Genomic DNA, 16,526 nt, shown 5'->3' on the forward strand with positions numbered 1-16,526 from the left:
TCGCCCGGTCCACCAGAGCTTACCTTACCCTGTGCTGCTACCATGGGTTACAGGCCCAGGTTGTGCTGCTTGGACCGTTGGGCTCCAATGCCATGTCCAAAAATTGGATTCCTGAAATGAGACCTTAGTAACTGAGCAGATCTGTGATGATTTGAGGAAAGCCTTGTGATATGAGCAAGTGTCCTTATTCCGCCGTGAAGTCCAGTGAATGAAGCACAACCCCAGAAACACACGTGATGTTCCCAATTCCACCACTGACCTGCTGTACGTGAAAGAACAAGTTTCTGCACGTCATCTCTTCGTGTGCCACTTCCTTATCTGTAAAATGGGACCTGCATTCACCTGTCACTGTTAAACCTTGAAACTCAATAGAGAAACTGTAAGTCTTCCAAAAAGATTGTGTTGCAAGTGGCATTGATTTGAATGGACCAAGCGTCCTGGTACAAAAGAAACATTTTCTTTGGAAGACAAGAAGTTGGTGTCCACAGCTCATGTTTATCTGACGTTGCGCTCACTGCGCCCAGGCGCTGGTCTGTCAGAGCCTCGGTGCATGGTGTCACACTCTCACGGGTGAGGTGTTGTATCAGCCCAGACTCAGTTTGTCTAAGGCTTTTTTTCCTCTTCTGTGCACGCCTTCATCTCATTCGTGTCACTGCCTTGTCATTGCCTTCTACTTGCTCCTCTGCACTTGATGTGATTTCTTGCCTTCTACTGCTATTAACGTTACGTGGGAAATGCACTGAGTTACTGCACATGAGAAACACCCTTCCAAATGAAGCAGTTTTGCTTCAACTAATTGTCACCAAGGTGCTGTCCTTAGGAGGAGATAAAGCAGAGGACAAATTACTACAGGTTTGTTCTAGGGAACACAGGGATTAACCTCTTCTTCATGGCTGTGTTGGAGCGACAGGCTGAAATGCCAGCAAGAAGGATGCACACTGGACACTAGGAAAAGCTTTCTAGGAACAGGGATACTGAAGCAGTAGCAACTGCTTAAAGAGCTGGAGAACAGCTTCAACAAACAACCATCAGCAATCCTGACCCTGTGGTGGGGCAAGAGGAAGGACCAAGTCCTCTACCAAAATCTCTTTCTGTCCAATATTTCTGCAGGTAAGACTTGAATAGGAGTCAAAGAGTTAATTTTGTTAATTATTATTTTACTTTTCAACTGGAACTGAATTTAGCTCTTCTTTTTCTACTTCTTCGAGGTAAAAGCCTATTACTATGTAGCTATGAATAATTCCAGACTCATTTAAGTCAATACATCAGGCTGTCAGCTGAGAAACTGGGACACATCCACTGTCCGGGCACAGAGGCAGAGCTGGAGTGACAGCAGGGATTGGGCCCACCTTCTCACCTCAAATCACTACACTTATTGAGAGTCCTAGTCCTGTGCTATATGGCACAAATAGCAACAATTAGTGAGACTAAGAACACAAAAAGGGTGGCACCCTTTAGGGTCAGGGTAAGGATCATGCTTCAGGCCACCTACAACATCCAGGCCTTCATCTGGTCTTTACTGGGCACCATCAGGGTATTAGGGCTAGGTGGAGAAGAGACTTGGGATGAGGGACTTAAAAAAAAAAAAAAAAAAAGAAAAAAGAAAAAGAACGTATTTTGAGCCCACATGTAAGCTGAAGAGAGGCAACATTTTATAGCCAACTGGCCAAAGTCCTGAGAGCTTTAGCCATCTACTGCAGAGGGCCGGCTGAGGGGGTGTGCATGGTCATCTCCAGCCTCCACCAAACACTGTAGGCTGGTTAGGAAAAATGCTTTTCCTTCACTGGGGAGTTCTACTGCAGAGAAATGAAGCCCTCCAGGGCACTTTGTAAGTCTTAGCTTGAACGCTCTGCTCTGGCACTTTCCAGGATGAGATGGGAGAGCATGGTTGGTGCTGAGCGGTGGATGCTCAGCCTGAGGGGCACGTCGGCTCTTCTCCGTGCTGCGAAGTGGGATGGAGACACAGACTACGTGGGAGGCAAATTGTTTTATGGAAAATATTGGAAACCATTGTACTAAGCTGATTAACTCATTTTAACAATTTTATTTAGCTGCAAAAGTTGTCCCACATGAAAAGTGCAGCTGCAAGCATTTGCACAACGAAAATGCTCCCACACGCAGGAAAGACAGATAAGCCCCTGCCTGTCATCGTTATAGCAAGAAATTTTAGTACTTTTGGGAAAAATGCATGGTTATTTCTGACTTTGTTTAAGCTTTAACTCCGAGCATGAAGGATACTGTTATGCTAACTGGTTTTAAACACGTCCCTCATGTCCCAGACTCAGCCTGGTTTTGGCAATTCTTGGGAGGTAAAACTTTGTCAGAAATGGGAGGAATTGTGGGAGCCTGAGGCTCCTACTGCCTAATTCCACCTGGTGACAACTGCTGCTTGTCTTACACTGGGAAAGGAGCCCTTCTCCCCTCACCGCCACTTCCCTGAGTTCAATAATACTAGGTAGGGAAATTTTGATTCATGTTTTCCCTCTTTCTCTGTGTTATTAGTCCCATAACAGGCTGCCTCTTAATCCCAAAGTACAGACCTTTTGGACAGTGTTCTGCTAGTCCCATGAGGGACATGGCAACCAACAGGACAACCAAGATTGGAATATTATCCAAATGTGTTGGATCAAGGACCACCCTCAGCCTTCAGTGTTTCTCTTGGGTCACCAGTCACACACCCCTCCCTGTTAAATTAAAACCACTCTAAAAGCAGTGTGGTTTCAAGCGCTAGCAGCAGGACATTTATGTGGGGTTTTCAGACTGATACTTCTCCACAGACCAGTTTGGGACCCCCTGCGTGTAGGATATTGTCTCAAAATATTGCCTGAAAGCCATCAAGGGGCATTGGTATCCAAGCACAAAAATAACAGCTCTACCATCTCTGAAAATTTTAGCTTTAAGTTAGTTTTATCCTCTCTGGTTGTTTTGAAAGTTCGTGGCTGGTACTTTTACTCCAATTTCCTTTGCTACCCATTGTAGGCACAGAGCTGCCTGACTTACAACGTGGTGAAATAGAAAATGCGGGCATGCATCTCCATGGAAGTATGTACTTGGGAAGCATCTGAGCGATTCTGGGGTTTACATTCTGCCGTTCATTTTGTTTTGAATGGTAGCACTGTAAAAAATCAATATGGCACATTTTAAATGGATTACGAGGCAGTTAAATGGCAGGTCTCCGAAGAGGAGTTGCAAATGAAGAGTGATCCCATGGGAGTTTTTATAGAGGGAATATTCAGGAAGCTGTTCTTGGCTGTTTACTTTAGAGGTCACGATGGATAAACAATTGAATATGAGTTCACCGTGTGATGCTCTTGCTAAAGGGGCTAATATGACCCTAAGATGTACAAATGGGAATATTGAGTGGTAGGGGAAGTTTATTAGCTCTATACCTGACATTAATGAGACAAAAATAGTCCAGTTCAGCTGTCAACACTCAAAAATCATGTTGAAAAACTGAGAAAGGTTGGGAGAATTGCTATAAGACTGATTGAAAGCCTATCTTGCAATGACCCAAAGGAGCACAATCCATTTATATTATCAGAGGAGTATAAGAGATGAATTGATCAAGATCTATAAGTATCTATGCATGGAGGAGGAATGCAGTATCAGAGGATTATTTAATCTAGCAAAATCATATAAACCAGGAAGGCTGGAGCTAAAAAAAAAAGAAAAATCAAGTTGAAAACGAGGCACGTTTTTCTCCTTAATGGCCTTGTAATTAACCACTAGAGAGGCTGACATTGGATAGGTTCTCCATCACCCAAAAAGATCCTTAAATTAAACATGGATGTCTTTCTACATGATGTAGCTCATGTATTGGTGTGGGAATTGCTGGTTGAAGCTCCATGGTCTGCATTATGCAGGAGGGCAGAGGAAACCACTATGGTGGCACCTTCTGGCTGTGAGATTTACCAAACTATCAAAGTGATGATGTCTGTATATCACATCCCAGCAGCATCTAGCCTGTTTATGCAACACATGTTATGAAAAGACTGTTTGAGGGATATTTAGAGGGCTTTAAATATTTTATTAGAGGTTTGTTTTTGTTTTTGTTTTTTTTTTTTTTTATAAACTCAGTCTGTAAAACCAGGTAGATGAAATAAACCTTAAAAAAAAAAAAAAATCTCCTGAAATAGATTTCCTATACCCCCAAATCCTAGTATTAAAGGCCAGTATCTCAGGATACTCAGAGCTTTCAATGTGATGCTCCAAGGACTCAGCCCTTCATCGTGGTTTAAAGCTCCTATTTCACAGATTTATAGATGCTAAACTCAGAAGGGACCACTGTGATTATCTAATCTGGCCTTGTGCATAACGGAGGCCAGAGGGCATCCCTCAATTACTTCCAGGCTACGCTGAAGCCTTCCAGACTCTTCCTTCATACCACAGCCGAGATACAGACTTTCCCCTCCATCCACACAGATAAACTTCGCATCGTCTCACGTCTCACCGCAACATCCTTCCTTCCGCCCCTGACAAAAGAAATCTTTCCTGTCCATTCAAATTGCTGATGCAAAGATCATTGCCATTCCTGTGTCTCCTTGCCTGCCTCACTGGCTCTCCCTTCTGCCTTCCCATCAACACATCTCCTGCCCTACCTCTACCTCTTTGTCATATTTGGTACCAGCTCACTCCTGCCTCTCATGGCCCACTTTGCTCACTTTTTTTTTTTTATCTCCTTCTTTTTTTTTCTGAACAAGGATCATGTGGTATAGCACCAGTCCATGGGGAGGGCCCCTAAGACACGTCCTTGCTGGTAAATGAAAAGATGCTGGGAGCATCTGCACCCAGCAGACTAGGTGCTGCCACACATGCTTCTAAGCTGTGACCATTTCATGACACTGGGTCTATGGGTTAAGGTTTACGGCAGCAAAAATGTGGGCAGAAAATCCACCTTTCAGAAGAAGAGGAATTCAGAGAAGATTGTGGCACATTATAGCTTCCTGTTAGCTTGGTTTGGCCTTCAAGACTGTCACAGGATTTATGAGTGCAAAGGTAAATCCAAGGGAGATGGAGCTTTAAAAAGTGATAGAGCCATAGAGATGTGAGACATTTATTTGTGCTTCTCCAATTTACTGCAGGGACATCACCTCCATCCTTGAGCTATTTGAGACCAAATCCTTGACTGGTGCATCAAAATCAAGGGAACGCTGTCAAGGTGTATCCATGAAAGACCTGGATTATGGTACAGGGAGAAATCATTCATGTGAATTATTAAATGCCTCTATATCATTCCAAGGTATACAACAGCATGGTACAGTTTGCATCTAGACAAAGTCTGTATTTTAAGGCTCTCCATTTTTCTAAAAGAACCCAGCTTGATAAGCTTGAGTGCAGGAGCTCTCTTTGTAAATAAGGGTAAATTGAGTCAAGGAACAGGAGGTCCCACAACGCGGAAGTGGGCTGCACAGGAGGAACAGTCAGACCATTGAAAAGCCCATCCCAGACTTTGCTTTCTAGAGAAGAGCTCCTTGCTTTCTGCATGCAAGTAGTGCTTTGTCTGGGGTAATGGGGAAGTGAGGAGAAAGGATGCACAGAAGCAACCTACTGCCTTCACTGCTTCCGCTCTACGGAAAATGAAAATACCCTCTTTTACAAAGCCTCAGTGCTCAGAATTTTTTAACCTAAAACTGCTATACATAACTGCACAACTGGTCTCCATCTGAATTCACAACAGTTACCTTACCTTGTGTTATGAGCAGAGTTTAATCCTTCTGGAGCCAAACTGCATAAAATTGCCAAAAGCTCCACTCAGCATTGCCTATTGACAAGCAGCCACCTCTGGCCAAATCAAGAGGAGAGCATCTGTCAGTAGGTGTTGATGAGACCATAGCATGTAACAGGCAAGACCCAACGAGCTCAGCAAGATCAGACAAAATTTGTGTTCTCATCGGGTGATCACAGCTATCTACAGTTACACTCAACTGTCAGGGGATCACTCGCACACATCATCCTTCCTTACACAGATACTTTATGAATTTTAGAGTTAGCAGGATGCAAATCTGACCTTTCAAGCCCATCTGTCGAAGCAGAGCTTTGGCCAGTACCTTGAAGGGGCATGTGCAGGAAAACAAAGTGGTATTAAAGAATGTCGCAAGTGTCCTTCTCTCTGAGCCAGCACAGCTGAAGCATGGGGTGGGAAGGACTTTTTTTAGCAGAGATGTAAAATTAAATGCCCCATTGCTTGTTACTAGTCCTGGTACCATGTTGTTTTTGCAGGAAGTCATGGGCAGCTTCAATCTTCATACCTGCCATCAGTCCCGAGTGAAATGCTGCTGCTGCTGCTGCTGCTGGAATAGGTGTGTCAGACAACAGGATCATGGATTTGAACAGTGGTGAGTTAAAGCAGAAGGAAGGGAGGGGAAAGGGGAGAGAGGGGAGGCAGTAATTCACAGAGAAATATTTCATTTAATTAACTGATTATTTACATCTCACTCTACAAATCAGAGCTAAGTATATCCATCCAAGCCAATATACATGATTCACAGTTTGTCAAATAGATATTCTGGAAGTGAGAAGTTACAGAAATAAAATTCATGAATCATCAGTTGTTGTTTTATGCTCGTGGACAGCATCTTTTATTACATGTAAATTCAATTTATAACCATTGCAAACAGAAAAAATAGCTAAAGTCAAGTTTGCATGGATAGAAAAATGACACACCTTTGAGAACAAGAAATTGTAAGTATGAGGATGGATTCTGCCCCATTGTTTTAGAGGGGTCCACCTGACCAACAGCAAACATCTGCAATGTCTGTTTACGGGCTCTACTTGGGGATTCTCCGTCCGGGCCTAAAATAAGCATCTACAATGATGAAGCATATCCTAAAAGCTGCCATTTCCCTCTGTTGACCATCAGAGAAAGCTCAGATAAAGACTGTGGTTTAATAGAGTTAGGTGAGATGTACTCTACTTGCTAATGCTCCTTGAAGCCAAATTCATAGACAAGTCCCTACAAATTTTGAGAATTTCAGATGAGATACCCACTTTGACGCACAAGTCCTTCTTTGCAGTACGCTGAGCTCCTGTGGTGCTACCTATGAAGATAAAAGCTGCAAATACCTCTCCACACACAAGTTTAAAAGTCATGTTGCAGAATCTGAGCTGAAGAGCCAAAAAGAAATGGCTCTTTTTTAATGTAAGGTTTTTCCTGCACCCATTTCACAGGACAGGCACTTGTTACTGTGTGGGTTCACTGTGGTCACGACTCAGCCCCATCCCCCTCTTTGAGATTCATCACGTGCTTTGGCCATGGCTTGCTGGGAGGACACACATGGTTTAGTTTGCAGAGGTAGTAAGCATGTTTCTTCATGTTCCTTTTGACATGTCAAGAAATGTCAAGGATTTGCACAGTGGGAAAAAGAGCCCCATCCCAAAACATCTCAGGTGGGGTGCCCCTGTTGAGGCCACTCCTGTCCCGTGTCTCTCTCTTCTAAAGATGCACCAAACAGGAGGACTACGCTGTGTATTTTTGTTTCTCTCGAGCACATCTGTAGAGGCAACAAACAGGTGGATATAAAGTTAGCTGTTTAACTGACGTGACTGTTTAGAAATTTAACAAACAAATTTAAATACTACGAGGTATCTGGAAACTAGCATTTTCTTTTCTGTCTGAGACAGCAAAATGAATGGAGAGCAACATCCAAGCACTGAAAGTTAGCAGACTAGGGACAAAAATATACCAGTTGCTAGGAGATGGCATTTAATCAAGAATTTTAGGCAATAAATAAAAATGAAGTTATAGAAGAAATATTGTTTATGACAGAAATCAACCCAAAGCAAGCGGTTGTTTATGAGAGGGAGCAAAGCTGTTGTGGCCGCAGAAGAGCAAAGATGCTGCCCAACGTCATGCCTCAGGGACGGAGGTGAACGAGAAGGTTATCGACCTGACCACGGGAACAAAACCCCCGCCAGTGAAAGACATCGAGGACAAAACTCCCAGTTGAAGTTGCTGGGAAATGTGCCACTAAGGTAAATAAGGGCTGTACTTCAACCTGCAAATATCACCCTTGTCAGTGATGGAAGCCCAACCAGAACCTAAACTGTTGTGAAACTCAGCTTGCTCCCTCCCACAAATGTTGTAAAAATCACAGAAAAACACAGAAAAAGTGAATTGCTTGTGAAGTCGAATCCCAAATTCACCAGAATCTGCTGGTTTCTTTCCCCACTGAAAGCCCTACTTTCTTAATAGAATTAATACTGATAAATGCTGTTTTTAAAGACTAGGATGTCTTGTGAAATCAAATGTGCTTCAAAAGCAAGGCCACCAGGGAGTGGGCTTGGCTGCTTCTTACAGCAGCCCAGCTCTTGGTGGGATTTGTGCAAGTGGGATTTTAGCCTGTTGAAATCAAGGGCAAAATTGCAATATATCTCAACAGGTCATTTTCTCCCACACATACACATGTAAAGGTTTGCATGTAATCTAGTCCAGCACATGGTAATCACCTACATCTTTTGAGGACTCAAACCTCTTCTGGTTCATATATAAAGTAACTATACGCAGGTATTAGAAGCAGTGTTTGCTTCAACACCACCATAACGCTGGGTAATTTCCATCTTAGACATTAACTTGACTGAGACTGCTAAGCACTTCTACAATATTTGGCCATGGTGATTACATGAATTAGTAGGACTGAACTGTAGGGGTCCCCAGGACAAGACGGAAATTCAGACCTTTCATAACTTTGATATTACCTGAAATCCTGACTGCTGGAGCACTACTTGTTTAAACTTGCTTAGGATAGTGCTTGTCGAAGTGATTAATAATTTTCTCTGGGCAGCAGCCAAAGATCAGAGTCCATGCTGATATCTGCAATCTGCCAGAAGGCTTTGATATTGTCAACAGGGATATGGTCCAGTCTAAGTAACCACTGGTTGAGGGGATATGTACTCCTTGCTCGGAAGATCCAGAGGACTGTCCTCTCTGCTGGCCCAGCCTGTCTTTTGAAGGATAATTGCTAATTGCAGGCACTGCTGTCTGCTGCAATGGCCTCTGCAGACCTATAGGTGATAGTGGGAAGGCAGTAACGTCCATGCTGTTATATTAATGCTGCTGGTGGAGCTGGCATCTTCTCCTCATGCAATCTGGACAGCACAGATGGTACCATCACATCTGGATCTGCACTCTTGGCAGGGTCCTCCATGGTGAGGAAGGGCTAGGCAAGGACTTGTTGGTTGTCATTTGATCCCTCTGATCCCACTGGCTGGGTGGGAGAGTATCAGCCAGGGAGAGTTGGCTGGATTTTTGTCATTACATGTGGTTAAGAGCTCAAGCACCACAGGCACCAACTGCATCTCCTTTATTTTATCATCTCTAGGTGACCCTGCTTGAGGAGGAAGGTTGGACCAGATATCCTCCAGAGGTCCCTTCCAACATCAGCCATTCTGTGACTCTCTGATTTTTATGCCAGCAATGATTCCCGAATTTACGGAGCTGAATGTAAAGCCCAGTCAATGAGAGACCTCACCTTTGGGAACTTGCTCTTTCCTCTCCTGTGAGAGGCCTGGCCCGTGCTGTAAGACTTTCCTGTTGCACAAGCATCTTCCAGGAGGGATCTGGAGGATGCTCTGAGGGAGGATGATAACGGTGACATACACCTAGTGCAGGAAAGCATGGGCCCTTAGAGCAGCGTGGTAATGCACTTGGGTCACAACAGCCCCATGCAACGCTACGGGCTCGGGAAAGAGTGGCTGGGAAGCTGCCTGGCAGAAAAGGACCTGGGGTATTGTCTGACAGCTGGCTGAATATGAGCCGGCAGTGTGCTCGGGTGGCCAAGGAGGCCAATGGCATCCTGGCTTGTGTGTTGAAATAGTGTGGCCAGTGGGACTAGGGAAATGATCGTCCCCCTGTTCTCAGCACAGCTCCTCAAATACTGTGTTCAGTTTTGGGCCTCTCACTACAAGAAAAACATTGAGGTGCTGGAGCGTGTCTAAAGAAGGGCAACGAAGCTGATGAAGGGTCTGGAGAGCAAATATTATGAGAAGTGGCTGAAGGAACTGGGGTTGTTTAGTCTGGAGAAACGGAGACTGAGGGGAGACCTTATAGCTCTCTACAACTACCTGAAGGGAGGTGGGGGTCAGCCTCTTTCCTGAAGTAACAAGTCATAGGACAAGAGGAAATGGCCTCAAGATGTGCCAGGGGAGGTATTAGGAAAAATTTCTTCCCTGAAAGGATTATTAAGCATTGGAACAGGCTGCCCAGGGAAGTGGTTGAGTCCCCATGGCTGGAGGTGTTTAAAAGACGTGTAGATGTGGTGCTTAGGGACATGGCTTAGTGGTGGACTTGGCAGTGTTAGGTTTATAGTTGGACTCGATAATCTTAAAGGTCTTTTCCAACCTAAATGATTCTATGATTCTATAATAGCGCAGCCACCCTGGGCTGCAGCAGGCTTTTCTCCCAGAATGACTAGAACTGCCTTTGCTTCTGCCAGCAGCAAGCACAGAATTATCAGCATGTGATGGAGGCAGTAACCTCCATCCCTGTCGTGTCAGATGGGAAGGGCCAACTGCCCACACTATCCATCTGTCCACACCATGGCTGAGCTGGGGGCTCCCTTCAGCCCAATGTGGCTTTAAATTAATATCAGAAAGAAAGAGAGAAATGTAAGAGGCTTGTGGAAACTGTATGATTTTTTTCAGTTTATTTTTAAAAGAGTGTTCTCGTGGGCCAGTGAGAGGGTTTTGTCCCTATGAAGATGATCATAAATCAGGAGAGAGGAGCCCAGAGTATCCTTACTGTTCAGTTTGTAATAATTTGCAATAACTACAAGCTAGAAAAGTGCACCAAGCTAACCATATCCCGGGCTGCATAAGAAGTGTGGCCAGCAGGTGATGCAGGAGGTGATGCTCCCGCTCTACTCTGCACTCATAAAACCCCACTGGCAGTACTGTATCCAGCTCTGTGGCCTCCAGTACAGAAAAGACATGGACCTGTTGGAGCGGATCCAGAGGATGCCACGAGAATGGTCAGAGGGCTGGAGCACCTCTGCTATGAGGATGGGCTGAGAGAGTTGGGGTTGTTCAGCCTGGAGAAACGAAGGCTCTGCAGAGACCTTATTGTGGACTTTCGGTACTTAAAGGGGGCTTTTTGCCAGGACCTGTACTGACAGAGAAAGGGGCAACTGTTTTAAAGCTAAAAGAGAGTAGATTTCTATTAGATATAAGGAAGAATTTTTTTACAAAGTGAATGCTAAGACACTGGAAAAGGTTGCCCACAGAAGTTGTGAATGCCTCATCCCTGGAAGCGTTCAAGGTCAGACTGGATGAGGCTTTCAGTTTTTGAGCAACCTGATCTAGTGCAATATGTCCCTTCCCGTGGCAAGGTGTCAGACTAGGATGATCTTTGAAGGTCCCTTCCAACCCAAACCATGCTGTGATTCTATGATTTGAGTTTTAAGCCCTACGTTCTGATTTGGGGACGCTTTGTGAATCTTTAAGTCAGCAGCACAACTCCTGAGGGGCCTGGGAAGAAACTTCTACTTCTCTTCTGGTATCTAGGGCTGAAAATAAAGAACCACTTGGTAAGATAAGTACCTTCCAAATCCAGGGACCAGTAAATAGACCAGTCAGTGAAACCAGCAGCCCCAGGGCTTATCTGACGGAGCTTACCGCTGAGCAGCAGCTTTCAAACATTAACAGTGATGTTTATCTGCCTTCAGAGAAGCGAGCTTCCCGCATGCATGGACTGTGTTCGAGTCAGGCCTGCTTATCTCTTGATACAATCGATATGCAAGGCCCGCTACAGTTTGGTGCCTTATGCAAGCTTAATAAAGCCAGAGTAAGTGCTGCTATTTCAGTATCAGTTGAAGAAGGAAGTAAACCCACAGGGCACTGCCACAGGTCCAGTGCCAGAATTGTGTAAATTGTAAGAAATATGAAACAGGGGATAGAGACTGTTAACATTCTCCCTTAAGTTTCCTGTTTCTCTTGTTTTAAGATTCAAGGTAGATGAGATATGTCCTGCTGTAACCTCAACTGTAACTCAACATGCAGGTCTAGGGGAGCGAGGGGAGAGAGGGAGAGGCTGGTCTGTTTTTCATATGTGGAAAAGGAGGCAGGGAAGCCACAGCAAAATATTTCTGAGGTCCACTCATGGCTCACTGGGGATCCCAAAATCACCTTTCTCACTGGTTTAAAGCCACAGAAGCTAAGCATGCACACCCTGAAGGGACAGGTCATGGCAATGAACAGAAGTGCTCCCTCTCTGCAATGGCATTGCTCACAAAATCTGGGGAGTCCGGAGAGCCAAGCTGAGCCTACCTAAGCCCAGCCCAGCACAGAGATTCTCCACTTCCCCAGCTGAGCTTAAGGATTCTTCTTATTTCCTCAGCAGCTGCTTTGGGTTTACACTCACCACCTACCTATGGAAATGGGGACTCACACTCACTCTGTGCAGCCTGCTCTGCTGCACAGAGAAGGTGGATTACTTTCATCTTTGTGATTGTGTTTTACCTTTTGATGCCCTGGATGTTTATTCCTTTATCATGTATTAATTATTGGCATTCTCTAGGCTTCCTTCTGTCTTAATCTGATTTAAAACAGACATTTGCATTTGAAAAGTAGCTAGCATGTATAGCAAATCCTTTCCCTTAGTTTGCTATTAATGCAGCCAGCTTTGATGTATTATATTAATGCTGTCTGCCAGGGGTGAAATTAGCACACCACCTATGGAGAGGCACTTCCTTGGTGAACTTACTGCTTTTACCCACAGGCAAAGCATCTACCTCCCCTGGTGCAAAACCTGGATCATGACTGCAGCAGAGTGGTCACACGACCGCTCTTCTCTCTGCTGCCTTTGTGCTGTTTTTGGGAGGTCCACAGGCTCCGCATCCTGCCCATGGCACAGGGCACTGCGTGCAAACCCCAACCTGCCGACCTGCCACTGGGGAAGGGTGAACTTACAGGAGAAGGGTTAGACATCTGTTGCAATGGAAGAAGTGAGGACTAAACATGCTCCAAAGCACCAAACTGCCAAATGAGGGAACGAGGCAGGTGAATGCAGAGGAACACAGGGTCAGAAGAGGACTGGGCAAGATCAGGATTTGCCTAACAGTCTTCATGAGGTTGTAAGACCAGAGCCTGAAATGCATGTGTGCTTCAGAATTATCTAACCTTTCTTTTGCAATATCTTGGCCAATTGAGGAATATAATAAATCAATCCTCTGGTGAGTTCAGTACCAGTATTTCCCTTTTTTCCTATTTTTTTTTTCTTGATTGCACTGTACTGCTTACATAATTTAGGTCTTTTGGGAAGTTGCCTCAAGCCTGATTGATCTGTTTAAATTGGTGCAAAGGGCATATGGAGCCACTGGTGTAACTCACTCATGCTGGTTTAATTGCAGTGGTGAGTGGTGGGCACAGGACCAGGTGACCAAAGGTGCAGTGTCAGGCTCACTGATGTGACGGTGGCTGAGCTGGCTCAAGTCATGAACCTCAACCCACCGCAGCTGCTCGTGCAGGCTTTCCCTCCGCTCTGCGAGGTCTGGCAGTCGAGCTGCACAGAGCAGCCTCTCCTTGCCCTGCTCTGGCACAATATTTCACATCAGCTGCAGCTCCTTGAATGGGAGAGTTTGCTCACCTGGGTCCTGCTGTCTGGGCTGGGTGAGGAGCAGTATTTCTGCGTGGTGCCTTTGGTGAGTAGAGACAAGCAGCAGTGGCTGGAAACCAGGCTCTCCAACAGCATGCCTGATCACAGCATTAGCTGACTGGGAACAGCTCAAAGTGAACTTGTTTCTTCCTTAATGCCCACATAGAGTTTTGCACCAGGTTGAGTTGGTTTTAAAAGCATTTAAGTTAAATTTTTACAACTTCTGCCCGTGGACAAGACTCAAAGCAGCTTTTAGAGTTCATTTATGAAAGGGATTGGAAAAGTTATTTCAAGTTAACAGCCTACATTACAGTATTAGTTATTTGAACAGGTGGGGACCGGGGGAAGTAGGGACATTAGCCAAATCATGAATCATAAACTAATCAGATTGCCACCCATGTTTCCACCAAAAGAAAAAAAAGCAGTTCACAAAAATACCACACATCACCAGCTACAGAACTGATTCAGCAAGGACCCAAACTTTTGTTGGGGTTTGCTGGAGTGAGTGGCTACATTTCCATTTGGTACAGGCAGAGGCTCTCTCTGGAAGCCACCGGAGAGGCTGGCTCTCCTCTGACTCCATCACCTCTGAAGGCTCAGGGCTTCTTTGTACTTTTTGCTCCCCATCACATTTCTGCTTCATCCAAGCAGGGATGAGTTTGGGGCCTTGCACACTTTACATTTACCCTTCACTGGGTCTGTTCTCCCCAAGTGATCAGCCTTTGGATTCGAGGCTCCTCCCAGCTGGCAAAGCAAAGCGCCTAATTAAGACGTCCCAGGAGGGCACCCCAGGATGTCTGCAGCCTCCACCTCCTCCAGGGATGCTGCAGGCTCCTCTCTCCGGTGCAGGAGGATGTGTTTGGCTGTCTGGGAAGAAGCAGGTCATGGAGCTGTTCCTTGACCCTTCCAAAATCCAGGAAAAGGGCTGTGCAGAACCACACCATGGCCCAGCTATGCTGGGCAGCAAGGGCTGCAAAGGGGCTTCTCTGTCCATGGGCCGCGGTGGAGGTTTGCCTCCTCCTGGAGCACAGTCACTGAGGAGTCCCTGGGGTAAAAAAAATATGGATATTCAACTGGATTAAAAATAAAATAAAATAAAAACTACACTGTTGAAACTCTGTTGATGTTAGTGGAATTCCTCGTGTCTTACACCAGTGAGCAGAAAATCAGATCTAAAGTGCTGAGGCTGCTGGCAGATGCTTGCCTGTTTGTGTGTGCAGTGGAGAAAAGTGCTTGTTTGGTCCTGATTGCAGACTACAGAATAAGAGCAATTTCTCATCCCACCTCCACAGAAGCTATTTAAATAGTTCTACACCCACTTTGAAAGATGCTCAGTTAGAAAGGGAGTAAATCTGGAAGTTATTACTCCTCGAAGGAAGAAGCACCAATAAATAGGCTCTGCTAAGACTGCCGGTGCTCTCAGGGATAGCACCCACCTAAGAGCTATGGCTCCCTTTGCCAGCCTGCCTTTGCCATGAAACAGCTTTTATTAGGCAGTTCGCAGAGAAAGCACACGCTGCGAGAAAGAGCCCTGTGGTTCATGTCTGAGGAGCCCTTTGAGCCGACTTGTTGTCCCAGTGAAGGGACGGGCCAAAGCCCAGCTGGCTACATGCAGACGCCTCGCAGACTGCACAAGCCACCCTGCGCTCCCCTTCCAGCACAGGAGGGGAGGCAACGGCCAGCAAAACCCACGGACACGCAAGGCGAAGCGATAGGCAGAGTGCTAATTAAAAAAGCCCTCATGAAATACCAGGGATAGGTTCGTGCTGCATGAAGTCGTTGAACGGCCTCCCTTTCCCCTCCTTGGGGGATTCCCAGCCATGAACTCACTCGCAAATCGAGCAGCGTTTGCTAGCTCTTTCCCAAAACCGTCAGTGGAGATTTAACCCACGGCACAGCACCTCTGCAGGGCTTCTGGCAGGATGCTGCCCGCCGCCTGGCCGCTCTCTCAGCCGCTCGTGCCCCGCATCATGCTCCCTCCTCGCTGACCCCCCTGCCCAGCGGGCTGGTGCAGACCTGCCGAGGCCCTTCCCCAGAGCAGCCGCTGGCCAGGTCCCCTCCTGGGAGGTATCGAGGGAAAAGTTAAAGCCAGGTGGGAAAACAGACCACCAGCTCTGTGCACGGGGAGCCAGGTGTGAGCCAGGGACCTTGCCGCTGGTTGCTCCCAAGCCACCAGCAACGCTGCTCACGCCCGAGAGCAGACGTTCAGGCAGCCAAAGAGCTTTCCCAATCCCACCACATTAGACGTTTGTGTATTTAAGGTGTTTCCGAATTAGGCTACACCCAAAGAGAGACTTTTTTGAATGTATGTACTAAAAATAGCCGCAGAGTGCCTAAGTCCTCTCATGAATCTCATACAATGCTACTGTCAAAGCCAGCTGCTCGTATTTATACCCTCTCAGCACAGTCATCCTGCTCCATAACGCAGCACGCCAGGGCCCTGACCCTACAGCAAGTTTCAGGCAAAGCCTTATTTGTCTCTGGCTTTCCCCCAGCAGAGCTCTGCTGTGAGATTAAGATCTTAATATTTATAAGCTTCTGGTTTTACTATCTGTTTAATGTCACAGTAAATCAGGTACCTACGCTGCTATCCCTCCATCCCACCTGAAACCCTCACCTTCTTAGCAAAGGGCAGCTATGTTTTTCCTTAAAAATAAACTAATTATAAAACCGCAGTGATTTTCTCACATTTAAATAGCCTCTGTAACAACCAATTATTTCTGAGGACATGAGAAACAGCTGTTGCAATGTTGAAGCTCAGACAGTTACATCTCAGCTATTTGAATGGATAAAAGTTGATATTTTTATTCCCATGTGGTATTACCAAGATGTGACAAACAACCATAGTGTTAGTATTAATTTGTGGAGCAAAGATCACTTTAATTTACTCCGAGCTGAGGAATAATTTTAACAGAGTATTACCATTACACAAACAACTATT

At 45.6% G+C, this 16,526-nt stretch overlaps 1 long non-coding RNA gene across 1 annotated transcript; it reads left to right on the forward strand.

Annotated features, from left to right (window-relative positions):
- The first annotated feature begins 6,234 nt into the window (after nt 1–6,234).
- LOC116963344 lies at nt 6,235–10,165 on the forward strand. The gene is made up of 3 exons (XR_004408095.2): nt 6,235–6,335; nt 7,766–7,971; nt 9,318–10,165. It is a non-coding gene; the product is annotated as an uncharacterized LOC116963344 (long non-coding RNA).
- The last annotated feature ends 6,361 nt before the right edge of the window (nt 10,166–16,526 follow it).

Source organism: Tyto alba, unplaced genomic scaffold, assembly GCF_018691265.1.
Source record: "Tyto alba isolate M040663 unplaced genomic scaffold, T.alba_DEE_v4.0 Super-Scaffold_9, whole genome shotgun sequence".
NCBI classification, from domain to species: Eukaryota; Metazoa; Chordata; class Aves; order Strigiformes; family Tytonidae; genus Tyto; species Tyto alba.